Source organism: Piliocolobus tephrosceles, chromosome 10 (genome assembly GCF_002776525.5).
Source record: "Piliocolobus tephrosceles isolate RC106 chromosome 10, ASM277652v3, whole genome shotgun sequence".
Classification (NCBI taxonomy): domain Eukaryota; kingdom Metazoa; phylum Chordata; class Mammalia; order Primates; family Cercopithecidae; genus Piliocolobus; species Piliocolobus tephrosceles.
In genome coordinates this window covers 102,154,790-102,180,376 of record NC_045443.1, presented here as the reverse complement: position 1 = coordinate 102,180,376, position 25,587 = coordinate 102,154,790, and the positions used below count along the sequence as shown (strand labels likewise).

Genomic DNA, 25,587 nt, shown 5'->3' with positions numbered 1-25,587 from the left:
AAACTGAATTTTTCAGAGATCAAGGATCTTAAGGTACAGATGCTAGTGCTGCACAACTATCCCTTCAGCCATCAAACATGTTCCAGGCACAGAGAAGCGGGCCTGGAGGAACAGATAGATGAACTGGACAGGGAAGCTCTTTCAAAGGAACACACAACCACCAGGGCAGATGGGACATAAACACCACTGCCAACACAGTAATAACCACCATCTTCTATCTGCCTTGCTCTGTGCCAAGTGTTTTATACATATTCTCCTAAAAGCCCTGTGAGGTTGTTGTTGGTATCTCCACTTTATAGAAGAGAAAAGCAAGGCAGAGCAATGAAAAGATAGGCAGAGCCAAGTTGAGCACAGTTCTGACCCGATCCAAAATCCAGACTCCTCCCGATCAAAGGAAGTGAGTGAGACATGCTACCATGGGCTAATGTGGATGACATGGAAGAACAGTGAAGCAAAGGTGTGCACAATTTACACAAGTGCATCACATGGACAAGTGAGGCCTGAGATTCTGCACTGCTGACATCTAAAAACTGTGGTGCTGATACTGCTGGTCCTATGACCACACATTGAGTAGGAAGTCTTTACCATGCAAAGATGGGCATCAACTCATGGGCAGTTCTATATTAAGAAGAAGTTGGCCTCATTAAACTTGACATCAATAGATATGACATCAATACCAGACTTAAAGTAAATTAAGTGGTCATAGTTTGTCCTGAAAGGGTTTGAGCAAATACTATTTCTCATGAGCTCCAAGGCATCATTTCTCAGCCTTTACGAGCCCTCATCCCAAAGATACTTTCCCAGTCCATCATTTTCATGTCCCTGTCAGGCAAGAAGACTTGTCCAGCTTTGCTGTCTGTATTTTGTATGGGAAAAACCAGCAAAGTGAATTGATATGTTTTATCAAATTACAGTCTTGCCCTCATTTCTAATGCATATCCCCTCTGTATGTTGCTGATGCACCATTGAAAACAGCTGAACTAATAGATGTCCTAGAGGAAAGTAAATGTTATATAATAAAAAGGATTGTCCTTCACAATCCACTGTATATGGGACTCTAGAATGAATCTGCTTTTTATTCACACTGAATCCAGAGCTATGATCTCTTTCGTATGTCTATGCATAAATACATGTATAAATTAAATTTTCTATAGTGCCACAAATGAATACATGATACTGTTTAGGAAATAATGCCCTGGTTTATAACTCTGAGGTTAGCTCTGGTTAAATGAATGTCATCACAAACAAATACTGCAATGTACTTTCTGACCCATTCTGCCCTCCCCTTCTGCTCGGTGTACCCATATGGATTCAATTTTAGCAGACATTGAGCCACCTTGGCAATGGGAGAGGAGAAGATATTTGCAAATACCTCTATTCCACAATGTAAGGTTTATGTTCCTTGAGGTAAGCAACATTCCACATTGCCTGTGGAATGCAGCACGGTCAAAGAGAGTCAGTGTGAGATCTGGCCCTGAGGTCTAAGGACCTCATTGGGATGCACAGATTAGAACTCCCAGACATTAAGACCAGATTATTCTAAAACAGTTTGCAGTTAAAACCCAGTGCATGGCAGCCCATGAGGCACTAAGGACAGACACTCCACTGAAAGGTCCCCAGAACAAGCTACCATCTGAACAGGAAGACAGCGTCAGACCTCAATGTCTTCAGACTTGACCTACCACTCCCATTCCTTCCACCCTGAAATCCAGGAGGACGAGGGCATCTCTATGAGAATGTCAAGGACAGAGCCCCTACACCATAACTCTGCCCACAGACTCCAAAAGGTGGGTGAGGCCTAGGGAAGGAGGATCAGAAGGCATAAGTACAATCTTTTCACATTTACAAGTTTTCTTACAACATGAAGAAACAGCTCCACAAGGAGTGATTTTACAACCCCATATGATGTCATCTTCTAGCCAGAATCTTTGCCACAGGGGTTTCACAGAAATATAAATGTGTCAGGCTTTACCATAATTAGCTGCTTTTTAAAAAATGTATAATTCACATCTTAAATTGCCTAATGGAGATGGGGTTGGTATAGCTAATCAGAAACTTGGCTTCTGTGAAGGAAGAATAATTGAGCCTCTTAATAAGATGAAATAAAAAGATTTCTAGCCCTTACGTTCTGGTGCTTAATAAATCAGTATGCAAATGAAAATAATCAAAACAAAAGCTCCCAAGAAATCAGCCCACACATGCATTATGCTCTTCAGTCTGGCAGTCTGGAGATTAGCAGAGCTTCAAGGCCATGCACCATTCACATCAGAAACCAAGCAGCACCGATATGGGATTACACGACGAATCCTTCCTTCCTGGGAGGAAACACTAAAGAGGACAGTGGCTTCTCCCACCCTCTCAGTGGGATCAACGGAAATCCATCCACCTGGCCACCTTCAGGTATGTGTTTGTAATGTGATAAGAATGAATTCAAAAGTCACTAAGCAAAAAGTTCAGTGAAATGGAAATCACTAAATGGGAACCGTGAACAGCAAGTGACTAGCCACAACTTGGAAGAATATTGCTGGGAAATTGTCCTTGCCCTATTTCCCCGGTTCTGAGGGAAGAAGGAGGAAGAGGCTAAGTCATGAGAATTGCTAGAGAAACCACAGACGGTTTCAGGATCAAGGTCTTCATTTGTGGCCCATATATACACTGTCAAAGAAAACGGAAATGAGGGATAGAGTCTTTGATATTCATTCTGTCACTCTCCTTCCTTAGTCAAAGCAATATTCTGAACTAAGAAACCAAATTTATCACTGAAATATGTCATTTTGCTAAATACATTTATTTATCCATAAAACTTTATATCACTATTACACTGACAATGTTGAAGGAAAAAAAGAACTCAGTTATTTCAATATGAATCTTGCCAAAGGCTTAAGAAACCCACATTTTAGTTTTCCCTTTCTCTATTAAAATGCATCTCTACTAACCCAAGATCTTTCTTTCCTTATAAGTAACTTTAATTTCATTAAAAGGATTTGGGGATGGGGGTAAATTTTAGTTTCATTCTAAAGAAATGCCTTCAATTTCCCAGCCTCAGCCCAATCCAATGGAAATTTATGTAACAGAATGTGAGCTACAGCCAAAAAGACTTATTCCAGAAAAGCTGCCTGTGTCTGTCTCTGTCTGAGCATCCATTGGCTGAGGCCATTTCAGAGTGCCTTCTTTTCATTGCTTATTGATTGGCACTTGCAACCAGCTCCTATGTTTCCACTGTCCCTGACAAGTGATAATGATCCATGAACCATCTAAGAACCCAAGTGTCTTCTGGGAGCACAATCTGGAAGAAAATGTGCTGAGCAGAATCATTTTCATGCGAAGAATCCTTCCACTCATTTATTTATTGATTTATTTATTCATTTTTTTAGTTGTCAAGTCCAGGTTAAGGAGGGAGTGGCAGGAAACAAAAGAACCATCAAAATAAGCCTTGAAAAGTCTCCATTTTAGTAATCATCCCTACCTCATACATTTCACCTGGTCACATTTTCAGGCTCAGAAGAAATTAAACTTACAAGTTCTTCCCCAGGTGCTTCACAAAATGCCAGTGTTTTCAGACTTGATGCCAGCAACCAAGATAAATTATGGCCAAGTACAAAACAACAAAGGAGTCCATGACGCTGGGAACACCTGATCATGTTTACAAGTTCATTACACTTCTTCCTATTCTTCCCAACCCAGGACTCCTTGGCTTCCTCAAGTCTTGGTCAGGAATCCAAAGGGATGACAATCCAGTATACAACCAACTATGGCATGATGTGATGAGTGCTGTCATGGAGGCACGTTCAAAATACCATGGAAATTTATAAAACAGAGCGATGGAATCTGCTGAGGGTATAGGGGTTTGAGTAATTGGGAGCTGATCAAGAAAACAGATTTGGAAGCAAGGCATGGTTGTGCATGCCTGTAGCCCCAGCTACTCAGGAGGCTGAGGTAGGAGGTTTGCTTGAGTCCAGGAGTTCAAGACCAGCCTGGGCAACATCGTGAGAACCCATCTCTAAAAAGAAATAAAAAGAAAAAAGATTTGGCAGTAACACACAACAGTACTTAAACAGGATTGCATGAGACGGAAGTCCCTTATAGCAGGGGACCATCCAAAGGGTTATGGTGGGTGTGGGGGCCACTGTCTGGGGTGGGGAGGGGAATTGTAGGGGATGATATAGCTCAGGAGCATTGTAGGATCGTTGGGTCAGTGAGCAGTCTTACATCTTATAACCATAAGGCTCTGTCTTATCAATGGCTGGCACATGGTGGGTACGGTTCTGTGGGGTATGCAAAGTAGGCAGGCCCTGAATGGCTAGAAATCTGCTTGTTTTGGCTAGTTTTAAAACAAATGGATGTGTAAAAATTTGAGCTTGGGAAGGGGTGTGGAGAGCTTCTGGGCTGGTGAACACACAAGTGGTGGGAGGGTGGCACGCCTGGAGAAGGCATGGACGCTCTGCACCCCTCCCCCACCTTGCCCTGTGTACCTCTGCATCAGACTGTTCCTTGGTATTCTTTGTAATAAACTCATAAACATTTTAAAAATTGAGTTTGGAACCTACAGATTTTTGAGACTGTTAGGTACAGTTTGTTGTGAAGAAACAACCTAGGAACCAATACACAGTGGCCATCTTCGGCTCATTTTTATAATGGGGGTGGGAGTGGGAATCATCATGAGGGTGCTGTGAACTAGACCTTGGAGTGAAACTTTGCCAGTCAAAAGGGAGAGGGAAGGCACTCTAGGCAGAGAGGACAGCAAACATGAAGGTTCAGACACCACGACATGGGCAACTTCAAGTCATGCTGTTGATGGCAACAAGACAGGGACATGAAAGCCGATTCATGGGGCTGGAAGCCCGGGTGTGAGGGAAAGAGGTGGTGGGAGAAGAGGACAGACAGAGATGAGACCAACACATGATGTGGGGATTAAGAGCACCAGTTTTGGAGCACAGCTGCCCAGAGCCCAATCCTGGTTTCATCGCTTTTTAACAGGAGCCACTGGGCAAGTGACTTAATCTCTCTAGCCTCCATTTCCTTCACTGTAAAAAAGAGTTACAAACAATGCCTATCAAGATGCCACATATTCTGACTGTTAGCAAACAACCATAGTCATGGTCTGGTCTTGGATCCCATGCCAAAGAAGGCTGACTCCATGCCATTGACAGTATTGGGAAGAAGGTACTATGTGTAACAGAGTGACTGGGCCAGGTCAGTGCTGGGAGAACATGCACAGGATGGAGAAGAGGCAGGGGGCAAGAAAACCAGAAGACTACTACACTAGTCCTAGCAAGGGATACTACAGGCCTGAATTAGAACAGTAACAGAAGGGAAGAAATGAATGAGAGGAATTCCCAAGACAGATCTCAGGGAGCATCCACAGGGACTGAAAAGAAGAAAGAATGAGGGAAAGAAAAAAATAAATCAACAATGACTTCAATCTTTCTTTGTAGGATTTTCCCATCCTTTGTCTCCATATCACTTAAACTTTTTTTTTTCCTCTGTCTTCTTTTTTTTGGACACAGGATTTCCCTCTCTTGCCACAATCATAGCTCACTGCTGCCTCAAACTCCTGGGCTCAAGCAATCCTCTTGCCTCTCAGTACCTGGGAATACAGACATGGACCACAATGCCCGGCTAATTTTTTAATTTTTTGTAAAGACAAGGTCCCACTAGGTTGCCCAGGCTGGTCTCAAACTCCTGGCCTCAGGTGACCCTACCACCTCAGCCTCCCAAAGTGTTGGGATTACAGGCATGAGCCACCATGCCAACCCACCACATCACCTAATCTTTAAAGACAAATACCATGGTAGAAAGAAGGAAGGCCATCGTCTTTGAGTGATTCTTCTCCTAGGAGGAAAATGTCACTTTCTGATACAGTATTTTAGAAAGGAGAAGGGAAGAGATGAAGGTAAGTGTTGCTGACGGAAAACATGAAAGCTGGCTGCAGCTCCACGAAATTAGCCTCACTGGGATTTATACCAAGAGAGTGGCATCCGGCTTCCCCAACACCTTAATGAGCCTTAAATCCACGTGAAATTTCAATGAACCACCTCTATCCCGAAAAGCTCTTGTGAAACATCTAAATCATGAATCAGGGTCTACAGCATGAATCCATTTATATACTCAAAGTGCTTCTAAGCCAAAAGAAACTTGGCTCCCACCACCTTCATAAGGCCACAGATTTTGAACTTACCATATTTTGGAAACCCCAAAGGTGAATCAGGAGGCTGGATATCCAGACTGTAGCTTTAAGAAGAATTCCACGGAGATTCAAGGCATCTTCAGTGGAAGTTCACAAAAGTGAGTGGAAAGAATACAACAAAATGAAGCAAGTGCTTAACCTACATTTCAAGATAGCTAGACTTTTTTCTTCCTTCCGTCACCTTTTCCTGTAGTATTTCAATGAAGCTGCCAAGTGGATTACTAAGACTTTATGCTCTAGTCTCCCTAAACTGTCAATGTCCTCACCAGCTTTAAGATCCATTTCCACCAAACAGGAGCTTATTGTAGGACTCTAGTTACATTGCCAACCTCTGGGTATAAAAAGGTCTCAAGACAGGGACAGAGGCAAATCATGCAATAGAACAAAGCACAAGCTAACATGGGCTAAAATGGAGAATAAGGGGACCAAATAAGAAGTGAGGATGTGGAGGAATCTATAGGCTAAGACCAGAAATGATGATGGTCATGATGATTATGATGGTGGTGGTGGTGGTAGTGATAACTAACATTTATTGAGCATTTAACTCTTAGATACTGCAAGTTGTCCCCAATATCCCACCTCTCTTTCTTATACAGTAATATTGCTTTGAGACAAAGTCTCGCTCTGTCTCCCAGGCTCAAGTATAATGGTGCAATCTCAGCTAACAGCAACCTCCACCTCCCGGGTTCAAGAGATTCTTGTGCCTCAGTCTCCCAATTGGCTGGGATTACAGGCGTGTGCCACAATGCCCAGCTAATTTTTTGTATTTTCAGTAGAGATGAGGTTTCACTACGTTGGCCAGGCTGGTCTCAAACTCCTGTCTTCAAGTGATCCACCCACCTCAGCCTCTCAAAGTGTTGGGATTACAGGCATGAGCCACTGCACCCGGCCTGTAATCATGCTTTTTAGCTGGACATCCAGCTAAAGACTAAAATTTCCCCACATCACTTGTGAATAATGTGATCACATGATTCAGCTTTGGCCCATGAGACGAGACAGTGCTGTGAGTAACTTTTCGGCCATGTTGTTAAGGGAAAGAGGCATGCCTTCCATATCCCCTTTTCCCTTATTGGCTGGAATGCAGAAATGATGGCAGGAACTGAAGCAGCCACCTTGGACTAGGAGATGGAAGGCATATATTGAAGATGGCAAAGCAACAAGCTATAGGAGGCTGGGTCTCTGATCATTGTGAAACCTGCAGAACCGGTCCTAGGCCATCTACTCTGACCATGCATCATGGAGATATCAATTTGCATCTTTTTAAAGTCACCATTATTTGGGGTCTCTCTGTCAAAGCAGCTGAATTCATAAAACAAGTACTGGGCTACATGTTTTACATGCATGATCTTATTTAATCCACACACAGCCCTGTAAAAGAACCAAGAGAGTCAAGTCACTTGTCTGAGCTCTCAAAATAAGTGGCAGGGCCAGGGATGGAAAAAGGCAGCCAGATTCCAGAGGTTAGAATACAATGTCTCCCTGTCACATAACAAGTTGACCTAAACCAAGGAAGGAATCTAATAACGACCAAAAAATGTATGCCAGACCTAACAATCTCACCAGCAAAGAGTAAGTAGGCACAACCCCTTAGTTACTCTGGTCTCCAGGTGCTCAATTTGCCCTCATTTCCTTCCCCAGCCTCAGGGAAGTTCAGGTAGAGATTTTCCACCTCTCTATTTAAATTGCATTTCCTTCACAGGGTCTGCCTGAGCACTAAGGTAAAATGAGAAAGCTGTGGACACACCTATTTCTTGATGGCAGCCAGCTCTCTCTACACTAGACTGAGGTCCTACTTGCCAAGCAGTGTGTTCATTGAATCTCTACATTTCTTTATTCTTCTCACCTCCCTTTCAAAAGGTAAGGCTGCCCTCAGTGGATTCAGTGGTATGGCACAACTCAGAAAGAATTGCAAAGTCAGTCCTGGGGACATAGCAGCACAAGGAAATACTGTCAAGTGCATTGGATCGAAAATGGCCAGGTCATCCCTCTTCTTTTCCAGGGTTTTAAAATCAAAAATAACTGAAAGTCTTGATAGCACCTAGAGCAAAAAGGGAATTTAAAATTCTCTCTATCTGAACACCAAAGGAAAAACAGCACAGTCTAGTGCACTCATTAGCTCTTCTTATAACCTGACAACATCTTGGAAAACTCCTCCAGGTCTCTTTTTCCACATCGAAATAGTGGCAGGTGGAAGAACAGCACTGGCCACCCGGTCCCCAAGTTGCAGGGGGGCCTAGTGAACTCATGATGGTTCTACTGAACACAGTTGTCGCCGAACAATTTCTTCCTACATTTGCAAATGAAGAGTGAATTAAAGGAGGTGAATTAAAGGAGGTTTCATTTTCTCGCCAGTTTCATTGAAATGTTACTATGTGTGCTGCTATAAAGACACATGCACACGTATGTTTATTGCAGTACTATTCACAATAGCAAAGACTTGGAATCAACCCGAATGTCCATCAGTGACAGACTGGATTAAGAAAATGTGGCACATATACACCATGGAATACTATGCCAACATAAAAAAGGATGAGTTCGTGTCCTTTGTAGGGACATGGATGCAGCTGGAAACCATCATTCTCAGCAAACTATCACAAGAACAGAAAACCAAACACCACATGTTCTCACTCATAGGTGGGAATTGAACAACGAGATCACTTGGACACAGGAATGGGAACATCATACACCGGGGCCTATTGTGGGGAGGGGGAAAGGGAGAGGGATAGCATTAGGAGATATACCTAATGTAAACGACGAGTTAATGGGTACAGCACACCATTTCTGTCAAGGCCTGCCAGAAATGATCTGGAGGCAAAGAAGCCTTTAGCTTTTGAATCTTCTTGCTCACAGCTGGGCTATGCCATCTCCCAGATGAAGCTGGCTCAAGTTTACTTGAAGATACACTTACCTGAAAGGGTGTTGTGACGGTTAGGTGGGGCACATGCTTGTTTGGTGTACAGAACGTGCTCAGTAAATATAGCTAAAATTACTAGCGTTATCACGGACATAACCATCATCATCTGGGACATACCTGTGTGAAGCTACTAACACCCTGTGGAAAATCAAGGTTTATCATCTGATATGGTTTGGATCTGTGTCCCCACCCAAATCTCATCTCCACTTGTAATCCCCACGTGTCAAGGGAGGAACCTGGTGGGAGGGCACTGGATCATGGGGGTGGTTTCTCCCATACTGTTCTCGTGATAATGAGTGAGGTCTATGAGATCTGATGGTTGTAAAGTGTGGTACTTCCTCCCTTACTCTCTCTCTTGCTGCCATGTAAGACGTGCCTTGCTTCCCTTTCATCTTCCACCATGATTGTAACTTTCCTGAGTCCTCCCCAGCCATGTAGAACTGTGAGTCAATTAAACTTCTTTTCTTTATAAATTACTCAGTCTCAGGTAGTTCTTTACAGCAGTGTGAAAACAGACTAATACATCATCTTCTCTAATAGAGCACTAAGTTGGGGGTGGTGGGTAGCTTCCTAAGGAAACAAAACAACAAAGGGTAAGTCTTAACTAATTCAATAAACACGGATGAACTAACAGGCTCAGAGCTAGGTGCTATCTCTACCCTCAAGGTTCTCAGAAGTATACAGAAGGCCCACGTCTGCGGGGAGGGAAGAGAGAGAGAGAGAGAGAAGGATGGTCTCAGAGGGCCTCACAGAGCAGGTAGCCTAGAACTGAGTCATAAAGGATCTGTAGTTTCTCAGGCAAGAGAAGAGATCTCTGCCCAAGGTCAGAAAGGCAGACAGCAGCCAGAGACAAAAGACCTCCTGTGACATTCCATGAGGCTGGAAATGTACCCCATCGGTCAAGGTAGCCATGCATATTAATCCACTCAGGCTGCCATAATAAAGTACCACAGACTGGGTGGCCTAAACAACAAAGTTATTTTCTCACAGTTCCGGAGGCTGGAAGATAAGGTGTCGGCAGGTCAGGTCTGGTTTCTCCTAAGGCCTCTCTCCTTGGCTCGCAGACGGCCACCTTCTTGCTGTGCCCATCAGTCAGACTGGATTAGCGTCCACCCTAATGACCCCATTTTACCTTAATCACCTTTTTAAAGGCCCTATATAACTCTGAATAAAGTCACATTCTGAGGCATCGGGGGTTAGGAATTTGTGGTGAGACACAATTCAACCCGTTACACCTCGGAAGGACTGGTGGGAGGAGAGCCATTTTAGAAAAAATGCCATGTGGTGCTGAGGAGAATGGAATTTGGGAGGGGAGACTAGAGGCAGTCGGGCCGCTGAGGTCCCAGGAAGGAGAACATGGAGGCCTCGCCAACCCGGGAGAAAAGAGGACAAGGTATATCTTGCTGGGGTTGGGCCATCTTGCTCAAGACTCAACCCCTTGTTATTCACTGCAAATCCCTGCCATCCCCTGCGGGGAGGAGTCCACTTGTCTGTGTGGGTTCTCAGAACAACCCTTCCCTGGCTGGGCCTGATCACACACTCCCAAAACTTGCCAGGGTTCTCAGAACCCCCAGAAGCTAAACATTTCTACCTGAGGAGCAGAAATAAAAACAAGACTTGCAGTGGGTTGAGAACACGAGTCCAAGGCCTGAGAGTCAACTCTTCAGAGTGGAAGAACTGGCGCTCTGGTGCCCCCACTGGCCCATCAAGCCCCCTCTAACAAGCACCCCTCACAAATAAAGCCCCAGCAGGAAGCCCATTAACACCTCACAGGGGCAAACCTCAGGCCTGGAGGAGAAACTTCAAAAGACATCCCAGCAGCACAACATGCCAGAAGGGCCATCAATCAAGAACACCATCCCAGGAAGTAGCCGGCTGAACTGGGGAAAAGAGTCAGGCACATAAATTAAATGTCCCTCAGCCCCTATATGGAGCTCAATTTATTGCAATAGAGGCCAACTGGGCTCCTTAAGTTTAAAAAGGATCAAGGCCTCCATAAACAGTATGTAGAACTACCTTCCATGGAACAAAAACACCAAGAGAAATTCTCCCTTCTTTTCTTCTTCTTTTTTTTTTTTTTTAAGAAAATGATCCATTTGTGAAAATAATTCCCATGACACTGAACTCTTTGCCTCAAGTGTTACATAAAAGTCAACTCATTGGTCAACCCTTTAAAAAATAATAATAATAAGTCAGATACAACGACCAATTTGCCTTTCTGATTTGTTGAAATTAATTTCAGAATTGGATTTTCTCCTAAGTGGGGTGGCCTGCCGAAAAGACGTGCTAAAAACCTAAAATCTAATTCGTGCTAAAATTAGCTGAAAATCTGAATAACTGTTTATAGGCTCGACACTCTTTCTCCTCCCACCGCCCCCCTACACACACAAACGTTTCCCACCAACCCTTGAACTGCAAAAAACAGCTTGGTAAAAATCAGCATCACAGCAAAGATGCAAATAAGGGCTATGTGAGAAACCTTACGATTTCTCAGGAGACTGTTAGTTGTGTAATATCAAAAGGCATCACATATCTTATTTCCACAGAAACCCTCCAATGGCCAATATTTGGTTTTCCTTTTTTTGTTAACTATCTAATCTCTTTGCCCCTAATAATAATCAAAACAGCACTTACTACATCCCAGGCCTTTGTTGAGTACTTTGCAAATCTTTACTCTCACTTCATTCTAATAGTAATTCTCTCAGGTAAATACTGTTGTTATTCCCATTTTATAAAGAGGAAAGCTGAGGCTCAGGGAGATTAAGTAATTTGTCCCAAGTCACACAGGTAGAGAACAGAAAAATGGAAATCCAAACCCAAGTTTGTCAGACCTAAATCCCATGCTCTTAATCATGAATTTTAATGGTCTGTCCTCATGCTAATTCAAAAGATGATGGAATCCTCTGCTTCCCAACTGGACTTTCAGAAAATTTATTTAGAAAGTGTTTGCCATTTAAACTTACTTAAGGTTCAAAAAGTGATTCTGAAGAGTATACACTGTAAGGTTTAAAAATATCTCTTAAGAATTAGGAACAGTGGTTCATGCTTGTAATCCCAGCACTTTGGGAGGCTGAGGCAGGAGGATCGCTTGAGGCCACAAGTCCGAGGATCACTTGAACCCAGGAGTTGAAGGCTACATACAGTGAACTATGATCATGACACTGCATTCGAGCCTGCGTAACTGAGACTGTCTCTTAAAAAAAAAAAAAAAAGAAAGAAAGAAAAGAAAAGAAAGAAAAAGAAAAGAAAAAAGGAAAGCATTTCATTGGATACCTTACTTAATAAATTACAGTCATAAGATTTTATCTTTTTTCTGGATTGTCGTTTCTTCCCTCTTTTTCTGTTTAATAATACATGCACTTACACTATGCCGAGTTATGCAAACCATGAAATCCAACTCTAGAACTTGGGTTTATAAAAACAAATCAAAGTGTAACAATGGTTGCATGCTTTGCTCTGTTCACAGAGATGAGAACCAAAACAAAATAAAAATAGGTATGTGTCAAGGAAGAATTTGACTTAAAATTTAGGAAAACACCCTGTACCCAGACTGTAGGTTCCTTGAGGTCAGAGATCCTGTCTTATTTGACTTTTTATCCCCAAAACCCAGGACAGAACTGGCACCTACTAGGTGCTTGATAGCCATTCACCAAAATGGAGGATGGATGGATGGATGGATAGATGGATGGATGGATGGATGGATGGATGGATGGATGGATGAGTGGATGGGTAGAAGGGTAGGTGAGTGGATGGATGAATGGAAGGAAGGATGGAAAATGGATGGTAAGATGGACAAGTAATTGAATGGATGGATGGAAGGATGCTTATACCAATGGTTAAATACTGAAATTCTGTCAAGAACTCATTCCCGATAAGTGTCTATGTCTGTTTTCTGGCTGGATATGTATTTTTAAACAGTCCATCCTAGATTAGGATAAATGAATGAACTAGCTGCAAAGCCCACTAGCTCTTTAAGGGTCAAATGCAGGCCACTACTGAACTGTTGCCTTCCCAAGGACAGGCAGACAAACGCTAGCAACTGTATACTCCACAATTGCCCATTTAACAAACACATGGTGAATGCAAATAATTTTTCTGGAAGGCTGCCCTATCTGTTGGCACCAAAACCTATTTATAATCCTCTCCATGTGTCCTTCCTATTCTCAAGTCACTGTGGTGGGAAGCAACATTTATTCACAAGAAAAATACTTTGGGTCAGTAACTAATCCATAAAACAAGCCTTGCTGCAGCATGGTATGACTCCAATTGAGAGGCAAAGAAAGAAAACAAAAATATCTGGCTTTCCTGAACACTGCAGCTTTGAGGTTGTCGATCAGAGCTTCTGTCTTTCACCCCAGCAAACACTGGGAGATAGGGACTTCTAAAGACAGGCTTTGTGGTTAGGGAGAGGTGAAACCCACGTGAAATTCCAGAAAACTCTTCTTCAAAGTGCCTAGGCACTTCAGAGTTCCCAGAAGACTAAAAAGCAGAAAGAAAACTTATAAACAAATAATTTTCCATGTTTAACACAGAGAGGGATAACAGGTAAACAACCAGCAAAAATGCTGAGTAAATGCCAGTGTTCCAACAAGCAACAAAATATTCCTTTTACAGTAAGGGTGAGACTGCTCTGTGGTTTTACAAAAGCATTTTTACATAAAATAGTATTTCACTTGAGAAAGCTAAGGAAAGGAATGTGAACACTCCATTTCACAAATAAGGGAACCGAGGCTCACTCTCTAAGGTTCAATGACTTGCTGAAGGTCACAGAACCAGGAAGTGGAAATGGACAGGTTTCCTGATTTGGAGTTTTTTTCACCCTTCTCTGATATACTTCTCTTTGCTCAACAAAAACATATGAGGCCGCAGGTTGAGTGCCAGGTTATACCCAGGTAGATTCCAAGCTGGGAACAGATCCCATCTATGTGATGCTTCCAGATGGGATTTAAGGATTGGAGCCAGAATTCGAGTTGGCTTCCCTCACTCCAAAGCATGTGGGTCCTCCAGGAAGCGATAAGAATTCTCCCAGTATTAAGCCAGCCAGAGGAGGAGGGACAGAGACAGAGATGAGAAACCCCACCCACACATCTGGAAACCGATAGGAAACTGAATGTGGACTCTCACCACTCCATCTTAAAGCCATCTCAGAGATAAGTTTCTGCATCTGAAGGCAAACCCTATGGTGGCCTGAACAGATATAATCTGGTTGTCTTTAGTACTATGAAGAGTGCCTTTTTAAGAAGCAAATTCTCCATTTCTAATTAGTCAAACATCACAGCTTCTCTTATTGGACTATTATTTTTTAATTGTCCCCCTTTCCTACCCCACCGATCCCAACAAACTTGATGTGAGCCCAAATCAAGCATGAAAAAATGATCAGACTGAAATCCTCAAGTCTCTATACCACACCACCATTTTGCCTTTATCAAGGATGATGAGAAAAAATAAAACCCATTCTACAGACGTCCCCAAATGTGGCTAAGGATCCAAAACAGTACAGAGGGAGCCTTTCAAAATGATACAATAGGGCCAGGTGCAGTGGTTCACATCTGTAATCCCAGCACTTTGGGAGGCTGAGTCAGGAGGACTGCCTGAGGCCAGGAGTTCAAGATCAGCCCAGGCAACATAGCGAGACCACTTCCCCCCCAACCAAGTCTACAAAAATATTGAAAAAAAAAAATAGAAAAAGAAAATAAAATGATGGAACATAGGGCCCGGCTCCGGAGATTCTAGGGGCACCCAGGTGGTCTAGGGGCACCCAGGTATCTGATGCTCATGCTGGGATTATTTTAAAGTACACCAGGTAATTCTGATGGTCAGCCTGCCTGAGAATCCTACACCAATACACGTAAATACATCTACATCAGGCAAAAGGCTGTCGTAAAAGCTCGGACCTCCACATGTAGACCCACTAAGTGCCAAACACGAAGTGAGGTATTTCCTACGCGCCATACAATCTCCTCTAGTCCTTACAACATCTGCAAGGGTGGCACACGGATGCCCATTTTACAGATTAAAAAACAACACGGCACAGTGAGATTATACTGATTTTCCCAAGTTTATGCAGCTAAGGATGTTTGAATTTCTAGGCTTTCCCAGGAAGTTCGCTCTGTGCTCCTAAACTGCATGGAAAAATCTCCTTCTGAGAGAAAGAGCCAAAGGAAATACTAAAATACAGAGATAAATGTATTGGAGAAGCTGGTGCCGGCATAAGGAATATCTTGATTTAATTTCACATTATTGATTAATATAACTGGGAAAGAAATGCTAGTGGAAACAGACACCCCAATTTTATAAGCTCCAGGAGAGTCTAATTTTCTGGGCACAGAGAGGGTGATAAGATCCTGTCTGAGATTTCACCACCAAGCAGGAACTAGGCCAAACAATGTCATTAGCCTGTAGTTCAGCCTGCTCCAGCCTGGGTGACCCATTCAGCAGACATGAGTGGGGATAAAGGCAGAAAATGCCCACTGGCAGGGAAACAAGATACGACTCACCAGGCTGGGGACAGAAGAGGCCCATTTCAATCAAACAGTGGAGTAGACTCAAATCAACTTTCCCTCAGCAGGCATAGAATCAAAGAATCACTGTGGGATCCCCAGAGGACAGTGAAGTACTTTGACACCCTTATGCAGGACACCTCCATCCAGCCCTCATTCTCTCAGCAGGATACCATTTCTTCCCAGGATGTTTCGGGGCAGAAGCCAGATGCAGTCACCTTCCCGGAATTAGGTCAGAGCTAAGCATCAGGAGAGCTAGCTCTCTATGACCACCTCACTCACTCAGTGTATTCTTGGGCAAGTCATTTCACTTTGGGCCCGAGTTTATAAAATAAAGAAGTAAAACGAGATCATCTTTGAACTCCTTGCCAACTCTGACAATATACGAAACCAAGATCCACGGTCACAACCAGGCTGACCAGACAAAGTCTGCAGGGAGACTGAATCCCAACATGCAGACCATAAAGAAGGCAGAAAAACCAACTGCGTGTAATCATATTCACCCAGGCTCACCTGTTGCAGATATGCATTGCAGAAAAGCACGCAGATAAGGAGAAAATAGTTATATGGGAAGGGAAAAGGTGGAGACCCAGAGAAGAAGAATGTTCACCTTCAAGGTCCCACCAGGGTAGACTTGAATACAATGGCAAATCTCCAAACCTTCCTTTGGATCTCCAAGTCATTCATCTACAAATATGTATTGAGCAACTTCACTGGGAGACAGGACACTGAGATTAGCTATTATCCTTATCCTTATTATGATTACTATTTAATTAGGGCAGCTGGGGAAATAAAGACATGTCTAATTAAGTGATGCTCAGATTCCCTAAATAGATTTTTTAAATCCACCATTAAGATTCAGAATATGTTCTATTCTTTCCCACTGGACTCACATATTCCAAAGGAACATCAGGCAGTCGACTTTAAAACAAAAGGACCACAAGCCTCCAGGGCCAGAGAACAGAAGGTGTAGCTGCACACGCCACCGGCTGCAGACTGTCTGACTTCCTGAGCAGATACGAGCAAAGGCCAAGTGCCCTCAAGGGAATTCAAAAACCCCTGCCACCCCCCCTCCCATGCTGTGAGCCTGGGACAGATTTAGTTCCAGCCACAGAACACTTCACTGCACTAGCTTGATGTGCAGGGATTATCCTGAACATGGCTAGGATCATGCCCCAGGAAAAAGATCCTATGAGTGAACAAAATTATGCCATCCTAAGAATCCCCTTCAACAAGTACTTTGGAATTTCAGATGCTGGAACAACCTATCCTATAGTAGACTAAGAGGTTTGGGTTTTTTGTTGTTTTTTTTTTAAAAGGGTTACACAAGTGGCTAAGTAGCAGCAGCAGTGGTGCTCCTCCTGACCACTACCCATGTACTAACCCACCCTTCTTACACTAACAACTGCTGCTCCTACTGGGCAAACTAATCACTAAGGATTCATCCTACTGCCTCTCACTGAATGTACCCACGCCCATTCCTTTAGGCTTATAAAGCATTTACTTCTCCATTAGCTTGTGTGGCATGTAAGATCCTGAGAGATGAGCAGAGCAGGTGCCATTGGGCCCATTGGACAGATGCAGAAACTAATGCTCACTAGTTCAGAGACTTTCCTGAAGCCTCCCAGCTCATAAGCAGTGAACTAGTTTTGCGACCTCATCCCTTACTGCCTGTAGCATGGGTGTGCAGAAAGACAACAGACACCTTTGATCAGTTCTGACGCCAGCAACTAGGAATGAAGCTGAGACATAAGGAACACAGGGCTCCTGCACCCCGTTCCCTGATGGAGTCCCAGTTCCTTGCACAGCTGTGCCTCCTAAATTAAACACATGCACTCTCCATAAGTAGTTTCCTAGGAAAACCAGACTACTGTCCTTTAGGAACCAACTCTGCACCTGCAGAAAAGCCTTCAACAAAACCAACTGTGAAGGCTTTACCGAAACAGTTCTCAGAACAGCTGCCCTGGTCCTGCCACAGCACAAGAAATCATCCTATCTTGGCAAAACCCACTCAACCATGTTTCCATCCTGCAGCCTTAGAGGAATGAAAATATCAATTTTTGAGCCAAGCAAATCTAACAGGCTATCATGCAAAATGCTGGTGTCAAATCAAGCCTCAACCAGTAATTATCCATCAAGTAGGGCCATAATAACTGGCTCCCCGGAGTCACTTCACTGGGAGGCAGGGAGGTGGAATTGGGTAAGTGACAGCCTTAAGAGAAAGGCGTTCATCTCACTTTTCTAGATTCTTCTACAGGTTAGGGGGTTCTACCCAACCCTCTAACCAAACCTCTCCCCACTGAGGTCAAAATCCATCCTGTGGCCGCCTCGAGGCATTTATGATGACGCACGGGGGCAGATCTCCATCTATCACGCTGTGCCCTCTTCTAAGTTTAAAGGAAGTTGGCTTTAGCTAATGGTCTGAAAGGTGCTTCCTTTCCCAACTGCTGTCATTAAACTAGCAAAACATTAATTTAAACTCTTATGGTAAGGGGGTTTCCTGGAAATTCCTTAAAGGAAGTCTATAATTGACAGTGTGGTTAAACGTCATACAGACAGCACAAAAATCCTAATCAAATACAATTAGTGTAGGCTCAAGCCCCCTTGTAGACAAGTAGCACTTTTGTTCATAAGAAGTATTGTGCCATACCCCTGTTTAGGGTTGGGACTATTATGAAGAAAGAAATAGATACACATATACACACACACACACACACACACACACCTCAAGAGACCAGGTCTGCGCCTCAAAGCTCATCATGACATTTGCTCCAACTCTATAATCTGATTGAAGAGAAGAAAGAGTTAAAAAAATAAAAAAGAAAAGAAAGAAGAGAAAAGATTTTAAGAAAACAATAGTTTCTATTAAAATGCATAACACCATCTTTCAAAGATGAAAGGACTTAGTAGAAACACCATAAACCTCAGAATTACACAGTAAATTGCTTCTTTTGTTTAAGGCAAATTAATACTGGATCACAGATAAGAAATAAACCCTCCCATATCCCCAGCTGAAGGATGCTACATTTATTATGCAGCTTGGGAGACTGCATGTTGACTATTTTGTAGAAAATGAATGAAGGGTTGGTGATAATCACCTTTCCACTCCAATCCTGTCTCATTACCTGAAGTGTTTTTCCTGCAAAGTGACACACAAATGATTTTCTAGTCTTCGCTTTCTTCTCATAAGCCACCATATGCAGGGCGAGGGAAAGTCCAGGGTGTGTTAACTATGCCAGTGAATCTGCCCGGGATCCTTCTAAGTGCTTCCCGGAACACGGTGCACAGACATTATATTTGCCTAAGTCTCTATCAGAGCCCAACTGAATCTAGCACAAAGGCAACTGACAACCTCTGAATATCCCTTACTGAGCCCATATAATTAGTGAAGGAAATATAGCATGACAACATGTGTATTATCTGAATCTTCCCTCCTACTCACGTGCTCCTGTCATACTTGCTGACTCAAAAGTGGTCCTTATTTTTATTTTTTTTGAAACAGGGTCTCGCTCTCTCACCCAGGCTGAAATGCAGTGGCACAATCACGGCTCACTGCAGTCTTGAACTCCTGTGCTCAAGTGATCCTCCCACCTCAGCCTCCCATGTAGCAGGGAATATGGGCATGTGCCACCACGCCTGGCTAATTTTTCTTATTTTTTGCTGAGTCAGGGTTTCACTATGTTGCCTAGGCTGATCTTGAACTCCTGGGCTCAAGTGAGCCTCCCACTTCAGCTTCCTAAAGTGCTGGGATTACAGGCATGAGCTACCATTTCTGGGCTCAAAGGTGGTCTTGACTCAGAGGAGGGAACTTCTCACTGCCAAAGTGACCTGAGATCCAAAGTTACCCAGTACGATCCTCAGCAGGAAAAGGCACTGACACGCAGTAGGTATTCAAAAAGTGTTAGACACCACACAAACAAAAGGGACCAATTATAAAATGTCTGGCTTCATTTCGCCAAGCTCATCAGGAGTCAGCTTAAGGAACACCACATCCTTGTCATTCACCTCTATCCCTCCGATTCCACGCTCCCGCAGTGATGGAACCTGGAGCCAGGTTCCCAGGTCTCTTTTGAGGCAAAATTTCTCTTCTAAAAATTTGGTACAGCCTCTGAAATAGGATGAGGGTGATGGCATCTAGGGTGAGGGTGATGGCGTCTAGAACTAGGCACTTCAGTGTGGCCAGAGGACAGCCGCCTCCACATCATCACCCGGGAGCTGGTTACAAATGCAGGATCAGACCCCAGGCCAGGCCTATGGAATCACAACCTGCAGCTTAACTCCAACCCCAGGGAATTCCACACGCATCTAAGTGTGAGAAGCTCTGGTCTATAAGTGGTGATTGCAAACAGGGGTCCCTACACCACCCCCTGGTTCTCCAGACTTAAAATTGACAAGCTTCAGAAGGAAGAGGGCACTGATGACCATAAAATGAGGCTGTCAATAGCTTGCTGCTCCCTCGTGTAGACAGACCGGGATTAAACTGGCTTCGAGAGACTCATCCGAGCGTGGATGCAATAAAAGGCTCTGAGGAAGGAGCCCAGGAATCCCCCCAGGGGCTGAGCTTTGGGGTGCAGTTTTAATTTCACAGGACAATTCTTGGGCATCTCTCATGGTGCATCCAAGATTTTGCAGACGAAAAAGGCTGCAGAGATCAAATTCCAGCTTCCCCTAGTTACTTAACCACTCAGCCTAGGAACATTACCAAACCTCTCAAGGCTCTGCCTTCATCTTTAAGTGGCAATAACAGCCATGATGGAGAGGATTTGGAAGGGGGCAAAGAGAATGCATGAAGAGAGCTTAGAGCACATAAGAAGTGCCCAGTAAACATCAGTTACTGTCTTTTTACCACTCGTAACTCTAGAAGGAAGAACAAACAGGAACATTTTGCTCCATGATCAACCTAGGCACAGGACAGAAGGTAGAGTGGAGGAAATCAATGCAAATGAGCCCAACAGGGAACACAAATTCAAAAACACATTTCTGCTAGGCTCTCCTAATGCGCCCCTTCCACTTGGTGCCCTGAGCTTCCGTTCCTCTTTAGAGCAAGGCATCCTTTCATTCAGCATGGCCAGTGGTGACTTACGTATCAACTCATCCTAGGGGCTCCCCCAGGCAAAGAGGCCAATTTTCAATGGATGGCATGTTACCAGGGAGCCTCAGAGGAACAGTATGAAAGCACCTCACTCTTTTATCTGTATATCTCCCCTCCTGGAGTTCAGATGGGCCAAAAGCATGGACTCAGGGGGCTCAGGCATGTTTTCTAAGCCTTAGGCCCTCCACTTCCAACCATGCCTGAAAGTGGATGGAAGAAATGATGTCCACTTCGTTGCTTCACAGGTCAATTTGGAAACTGTCAAAGGCAGTCACACACAAGGGACGACGACTAGTAAGAGAAAAAAATGCAATGAAAAAATTACAAAGATAACCATTTTAGTAGCTTGTATTTTAACACAAGGATCTCAGTCAATCACATAAATCATATACTTCTTACCAGGATATGAACAGACACCATGCTCTCTGCTGAAGAAAAGGTGAACAGGAGAGAAACAAGAGTCAGGGTCTCTACTCTCCCAACTAACATGTGCCCCAATTTTTCCCATAGGAGACACATGACATTGTTTGGAGAAATTTTTGGTTATCACAAGTATCTAGTAAGTAAAGGACAGGAATGCCACTAAACTGCCTCCATTGCACAGGACAGCATCCTGCAACAAAGATTTCGTTCAGCCCTAAATGTCAATACTGCCAAGGTTGAGCTTCACCTCTTATCTGCCTGAAACTCCTTCTCTTATCCACTGCACTACGTGGTCTCCCTTCATGTTTCCTCTTGTTCTGAAGATAAAATAGTTTTTTTAAACGGGACCATATATCAGATTACCACAGCTCTGTAGCCAATGCTGAAATTTAAAAACACATAAAAATGTTCTGTGCACACTGCTCTCCTTTGACCGTCTCCAATGCTTGCACCTCAAGGCTTTTGAACTTGCTTTTCCCTCTGCCTAAGCAGTCTCCCCCCTGCCCCAGCCCCATCATGTAGGTTCAGGGCTCACACTCCATCTCCTTCACATCACCTATGGCCTTCTCAATAACGGCCTTTCCTGACAGTCCCCACTCTCTCCCCCTGCCCTGCCATAGCATCCATCACCCTCAGATGGGTCGGGAGTTTTTACTTGTGTATTATCTTACTCTTTCCACTAGACTGTAAGCTCCAGGAGGGCAGGCATTTTCTCCTTTGTCACTACATTTTCCTCACCACCCCAACAGTGCCTGGCACACAGCAGGAACTCAAAGGATATTTGGTGAAACAATGATGAATGAATGAATGGATTAACAAAAAAACAAACTAGCTTTGATTTCTTCCTCAGAAATTTGAGAGCTTCAGCATTCCTCAAGCTTTGACACCATCAGAGGGAAAGATCTCTGTGTAGAACCCGGTTCATCTTGCTACAAGATGAACAATAACCACTACAATAACCACTGTTGTACATCAGGGGCTGACATTTTTTCCTGTAAGGGGCCAGATAAGTGCCTTCAGCTTCACAGGCCCATTCAGTCTCGGGAGCAACTATTCAACTCTGCCGTTATCGCACAAAAGTGGCATACACCAACAAGGGAGCATGGCTGAGTTCCAGCGAAACTTTATTTAAGGACATTGAAATTTGAATTTCATAGACTTTTCATGTGTCAAGAAATATTGTTATTCTTTTGATTTTTTTTTCCCCAACCATTTTAAAATATAAAAACGATTCTTAGCTTGCAGGCTATTCAAAAGCAGGAGATGGGCTAGATTCGGCCACGAATTTAGATGGTTCATCCAATAATACAACATCACATTAAGATGGCCCAGAGTCCTTTCACAATGGCCATCTCATTCATCCTCAGAACAACCCTAACAGGTTGGTTCTTCATATCCTTCTTGACTCCAGTTTACCGCTGAGGAAACTGAGGCACAAAGTAACTCATTGATATAGTTCAGATATTTGTCCCCTCCAAATCTCATGTTAAAATGTGATCACCAATCCCAGCACTTTAGGAGGCCAAGACAGGCGGATCACAAGGTCAGGAGATCGAGACCATCCTAGCTAACACGGTGAAACCCCGTCTCTACTAAAAATACAAAAATTAGCCGGGCATGGTGACGGGTGCCTGTAGTCCCAGCTACACGGGAGGCTGAGGCAGGAGAATGGCGTGAACCTGGGAGGCGGAGCTTGCAGTGAGTGGAGATCGCAACACTGCACTCCAGCCTGGGTGACAGAGTGAGATTCTGTCTCAATAAAAAAAAAAAAAAAATGTGATCACCAATGTTGGACACGGGGTCTAGTGTGTCATGGGGGCAGCTCTTGCCATCCTGGGGTAATGAGAGAGTTGTTGATCTGTTACTTCCCACAAGAGCTGATTGTTAAGAAGAGCCTGGCACCTCCCTCCCCTCTCTCTCTTGCTCCCTACCTCACCATGTGATAAGCCAGTTTTTCTTTGCCTTCAATCCTGAGTAGAAGCTTCCTGAAGCCCTCACCAAGAGCAGACACTGACATCATGCTTCGTGTACAGCCGGCACAACCATGAGCCAAGTAAACCTCTATTTTTTTTTCTTTTTTTTAGAGAAATGTTGTAAAGCTTTTAGAGAAATGTTGTAAAATGTTCCCAGCACCAGGAATGGTGTGGAGTCGCAGCAGCAGGGATAGACAGGTGACCCCCACAGAGTCTCACATGGCCAAGAGGATGAGGAAGGAAACCATCGAACAGAAGAGTCCCACGACCTCAGACAGGGCAAAGCCCAGAATGGCACAGAAGAAGAGCTGCTGCTTGAGAGACAGGTTTCTGGCATAGCCAATGATCAGGCTGCCAAACACCATTCCAATGCCAGCCCCTGAACCACCCACACCAACTGCGGCTGCCCCAACACCAATAAACTTGGCTGCTGTGTCAGCGTCCCAGGAGACAACACTGATCTGCAACTCCCATGTGGCCACCTGGAGTAGGCAGCTGCCGTATGAAGGCTGTTTAGATGAATTCTCCGGGCTATTCAAGAGGGAGGCAGGCACAGGCTTGATTAGACCCCTGGTATACCATAGTGGATCAGAGCTAGAGAAATGAGTAGTGCCCCGGGGGTCTGCATTTTTTAAGTCTGCACTCCCACTGCCCCGTAGCCCCTGCTAAGCCCACAGCACTTGCCCAGCTCTAATCCTCTCTTCTTTAAAAATGACTCAGCCTCAGGTATTCCTTTACAGCAACACAAACAGACTCGGACGGTGACTTATTCCAGGTTGCCGAGCCTTGGCCTTCGGACACCACTGCCAGAATTCTTCCTGCACTGAACGGACTGTCTCAAAACCTTGCCAATAATGAATACAAAGACCTCAACTAATCCATCATCGATTCAGAGAACAGCAGGGAGCATTTCAGTGAATCGAGCATTGGAATCAGCAAAGATTCTTGTGTGAAGACACAAATACCAAATCAAGAGGATCACCCGGCCTCATCCACCTTATGGCACAGATGGTCGTTCAACCTGCGTTGGAGAAAGAAAAGGTGGAGACCAGCATCCTCCTGCCCTTTGGTGTTACAGGAAAAATTTAATGACACAGAAAACTGGTTGTGTTGCCCAGGATTGCAAACGAGAATCTTAAAGGTGAAGGCTTCATAATAAACACACAGGGGTTATATATTAGTACCTAAGCCAGAATTAATTTTTCCACCTTAATTTCACCAACGTTCTGGAAAGGTAATTAAGACACTCAAACCAAATGCAAACACTGGGGGTGGGGGAGATTTACCTCCCAAATCTGTGAAGTCTGAACTGCATTCCTCTTGCTTTCGAATTTAACAATAATCCCCGAATATATAAAATATCACCTTTTAACTCTCTCCAAAGTTACTGCAACCAGTATTCCCTCTGTGTATGTGAGACATGGCACAGAAAGACTAAGTTTCTGTGTTTCAAATTTCAAACACTAAGTCAAGGAAGGGTACTACCCTGGCCCACTTGTCCCTCCCTCTACCACCGCCCACCCCCACGCCCCGCCCGGAGTCAGGACATTTGGAAGCACTGGCAAAAATGCAAAAGTAGCCTTGAGCTCCACCCCTCAAGACCTGCATACCTAGACTCAGGAGGGAAATGGCCATGTAAACCAATGACCTAGCTCAGCATCTTGTGTGCAACCTGGAGTTGCTCCCTACTCCCAAAATGCTTTTGCTGGGGAATTTTTAAGGCAATTGTTAAAGCCTAACGGGATCACCAAGAAGACATCTGAGACATGCTGATTGGTGAAACCCAGATAAAAAAGGCTACGCACTTGAGACTGCTCTTCACACTCTGGAATTCAAGATGGCACCTCCAGCTGGGTTCTGTCCATCACATTGGTAGTATCTGGTTTACTCTATCTCCAAAATGTTTTCCCCTCTCCCACCTCTTCACTGGTCCTACAACTAACCATCTAGCCTGAATTCAGTTCCCTAAAAAATACTTTTCATCATGCTCCTTCTTGTTTAGAGAACTTCCATAGTTCTTTCCTGGAGAAACTCCCTCTGCCTCAATAATAGCCTATATTGATGACCCTGGTTTCCCAAACCAGGACACTTAAAATAAAAGGGGGCACTGTGAATAATTATGCCAGGACAAGAGCAGGAAACAGGATTCTCCAGGGAAAACTGGGACACAGAATCATCCCAACTCTAAGGTCTGGGAGGGAGAATACCCTGACTTATTTCCTTAACTGTACTATATTTCTAACTGAACAGTTCCTAGCACAGCACCTGACATAGCACAGGCACCCGATAACAAATATTTGTGGAACTGAATCTATAAAACAGGAGCCTTAAATGATATCACGGATACTACTAACTAGAAAGAATTTGCCTCCACAAAGGATCCTGTAGATCACCTCAAATTAAAATAATACCAGGAAATCACTGCTTCTGATAGTCTATTTCATTTTCTTTCTACCCTGGATATTTTTAAATCTCTCACTAATAGTGATTTTGTATAT

The 25,587-nt window shown here is 43.9% G+C and overlaps 1 protein-coding gene and 1 pseudogene across 2 annotated transcripts in view; both read right to left on the bottom strand.

The window, feature by feature from the left end:
- CHST11 (carbohydrate sulfotransferase 11) overlaps positions 1 to 25,587 on the bottom strand; it is a 308,357-nt gene that overhangs the window by 222,969 nt on the left and 59,801 nt on the right. The window lies entirely within an intron of this gene.
- LOC111526174 lies at positions 22,914 to 23,717 on the bottom strand (annotated as a pseudogene).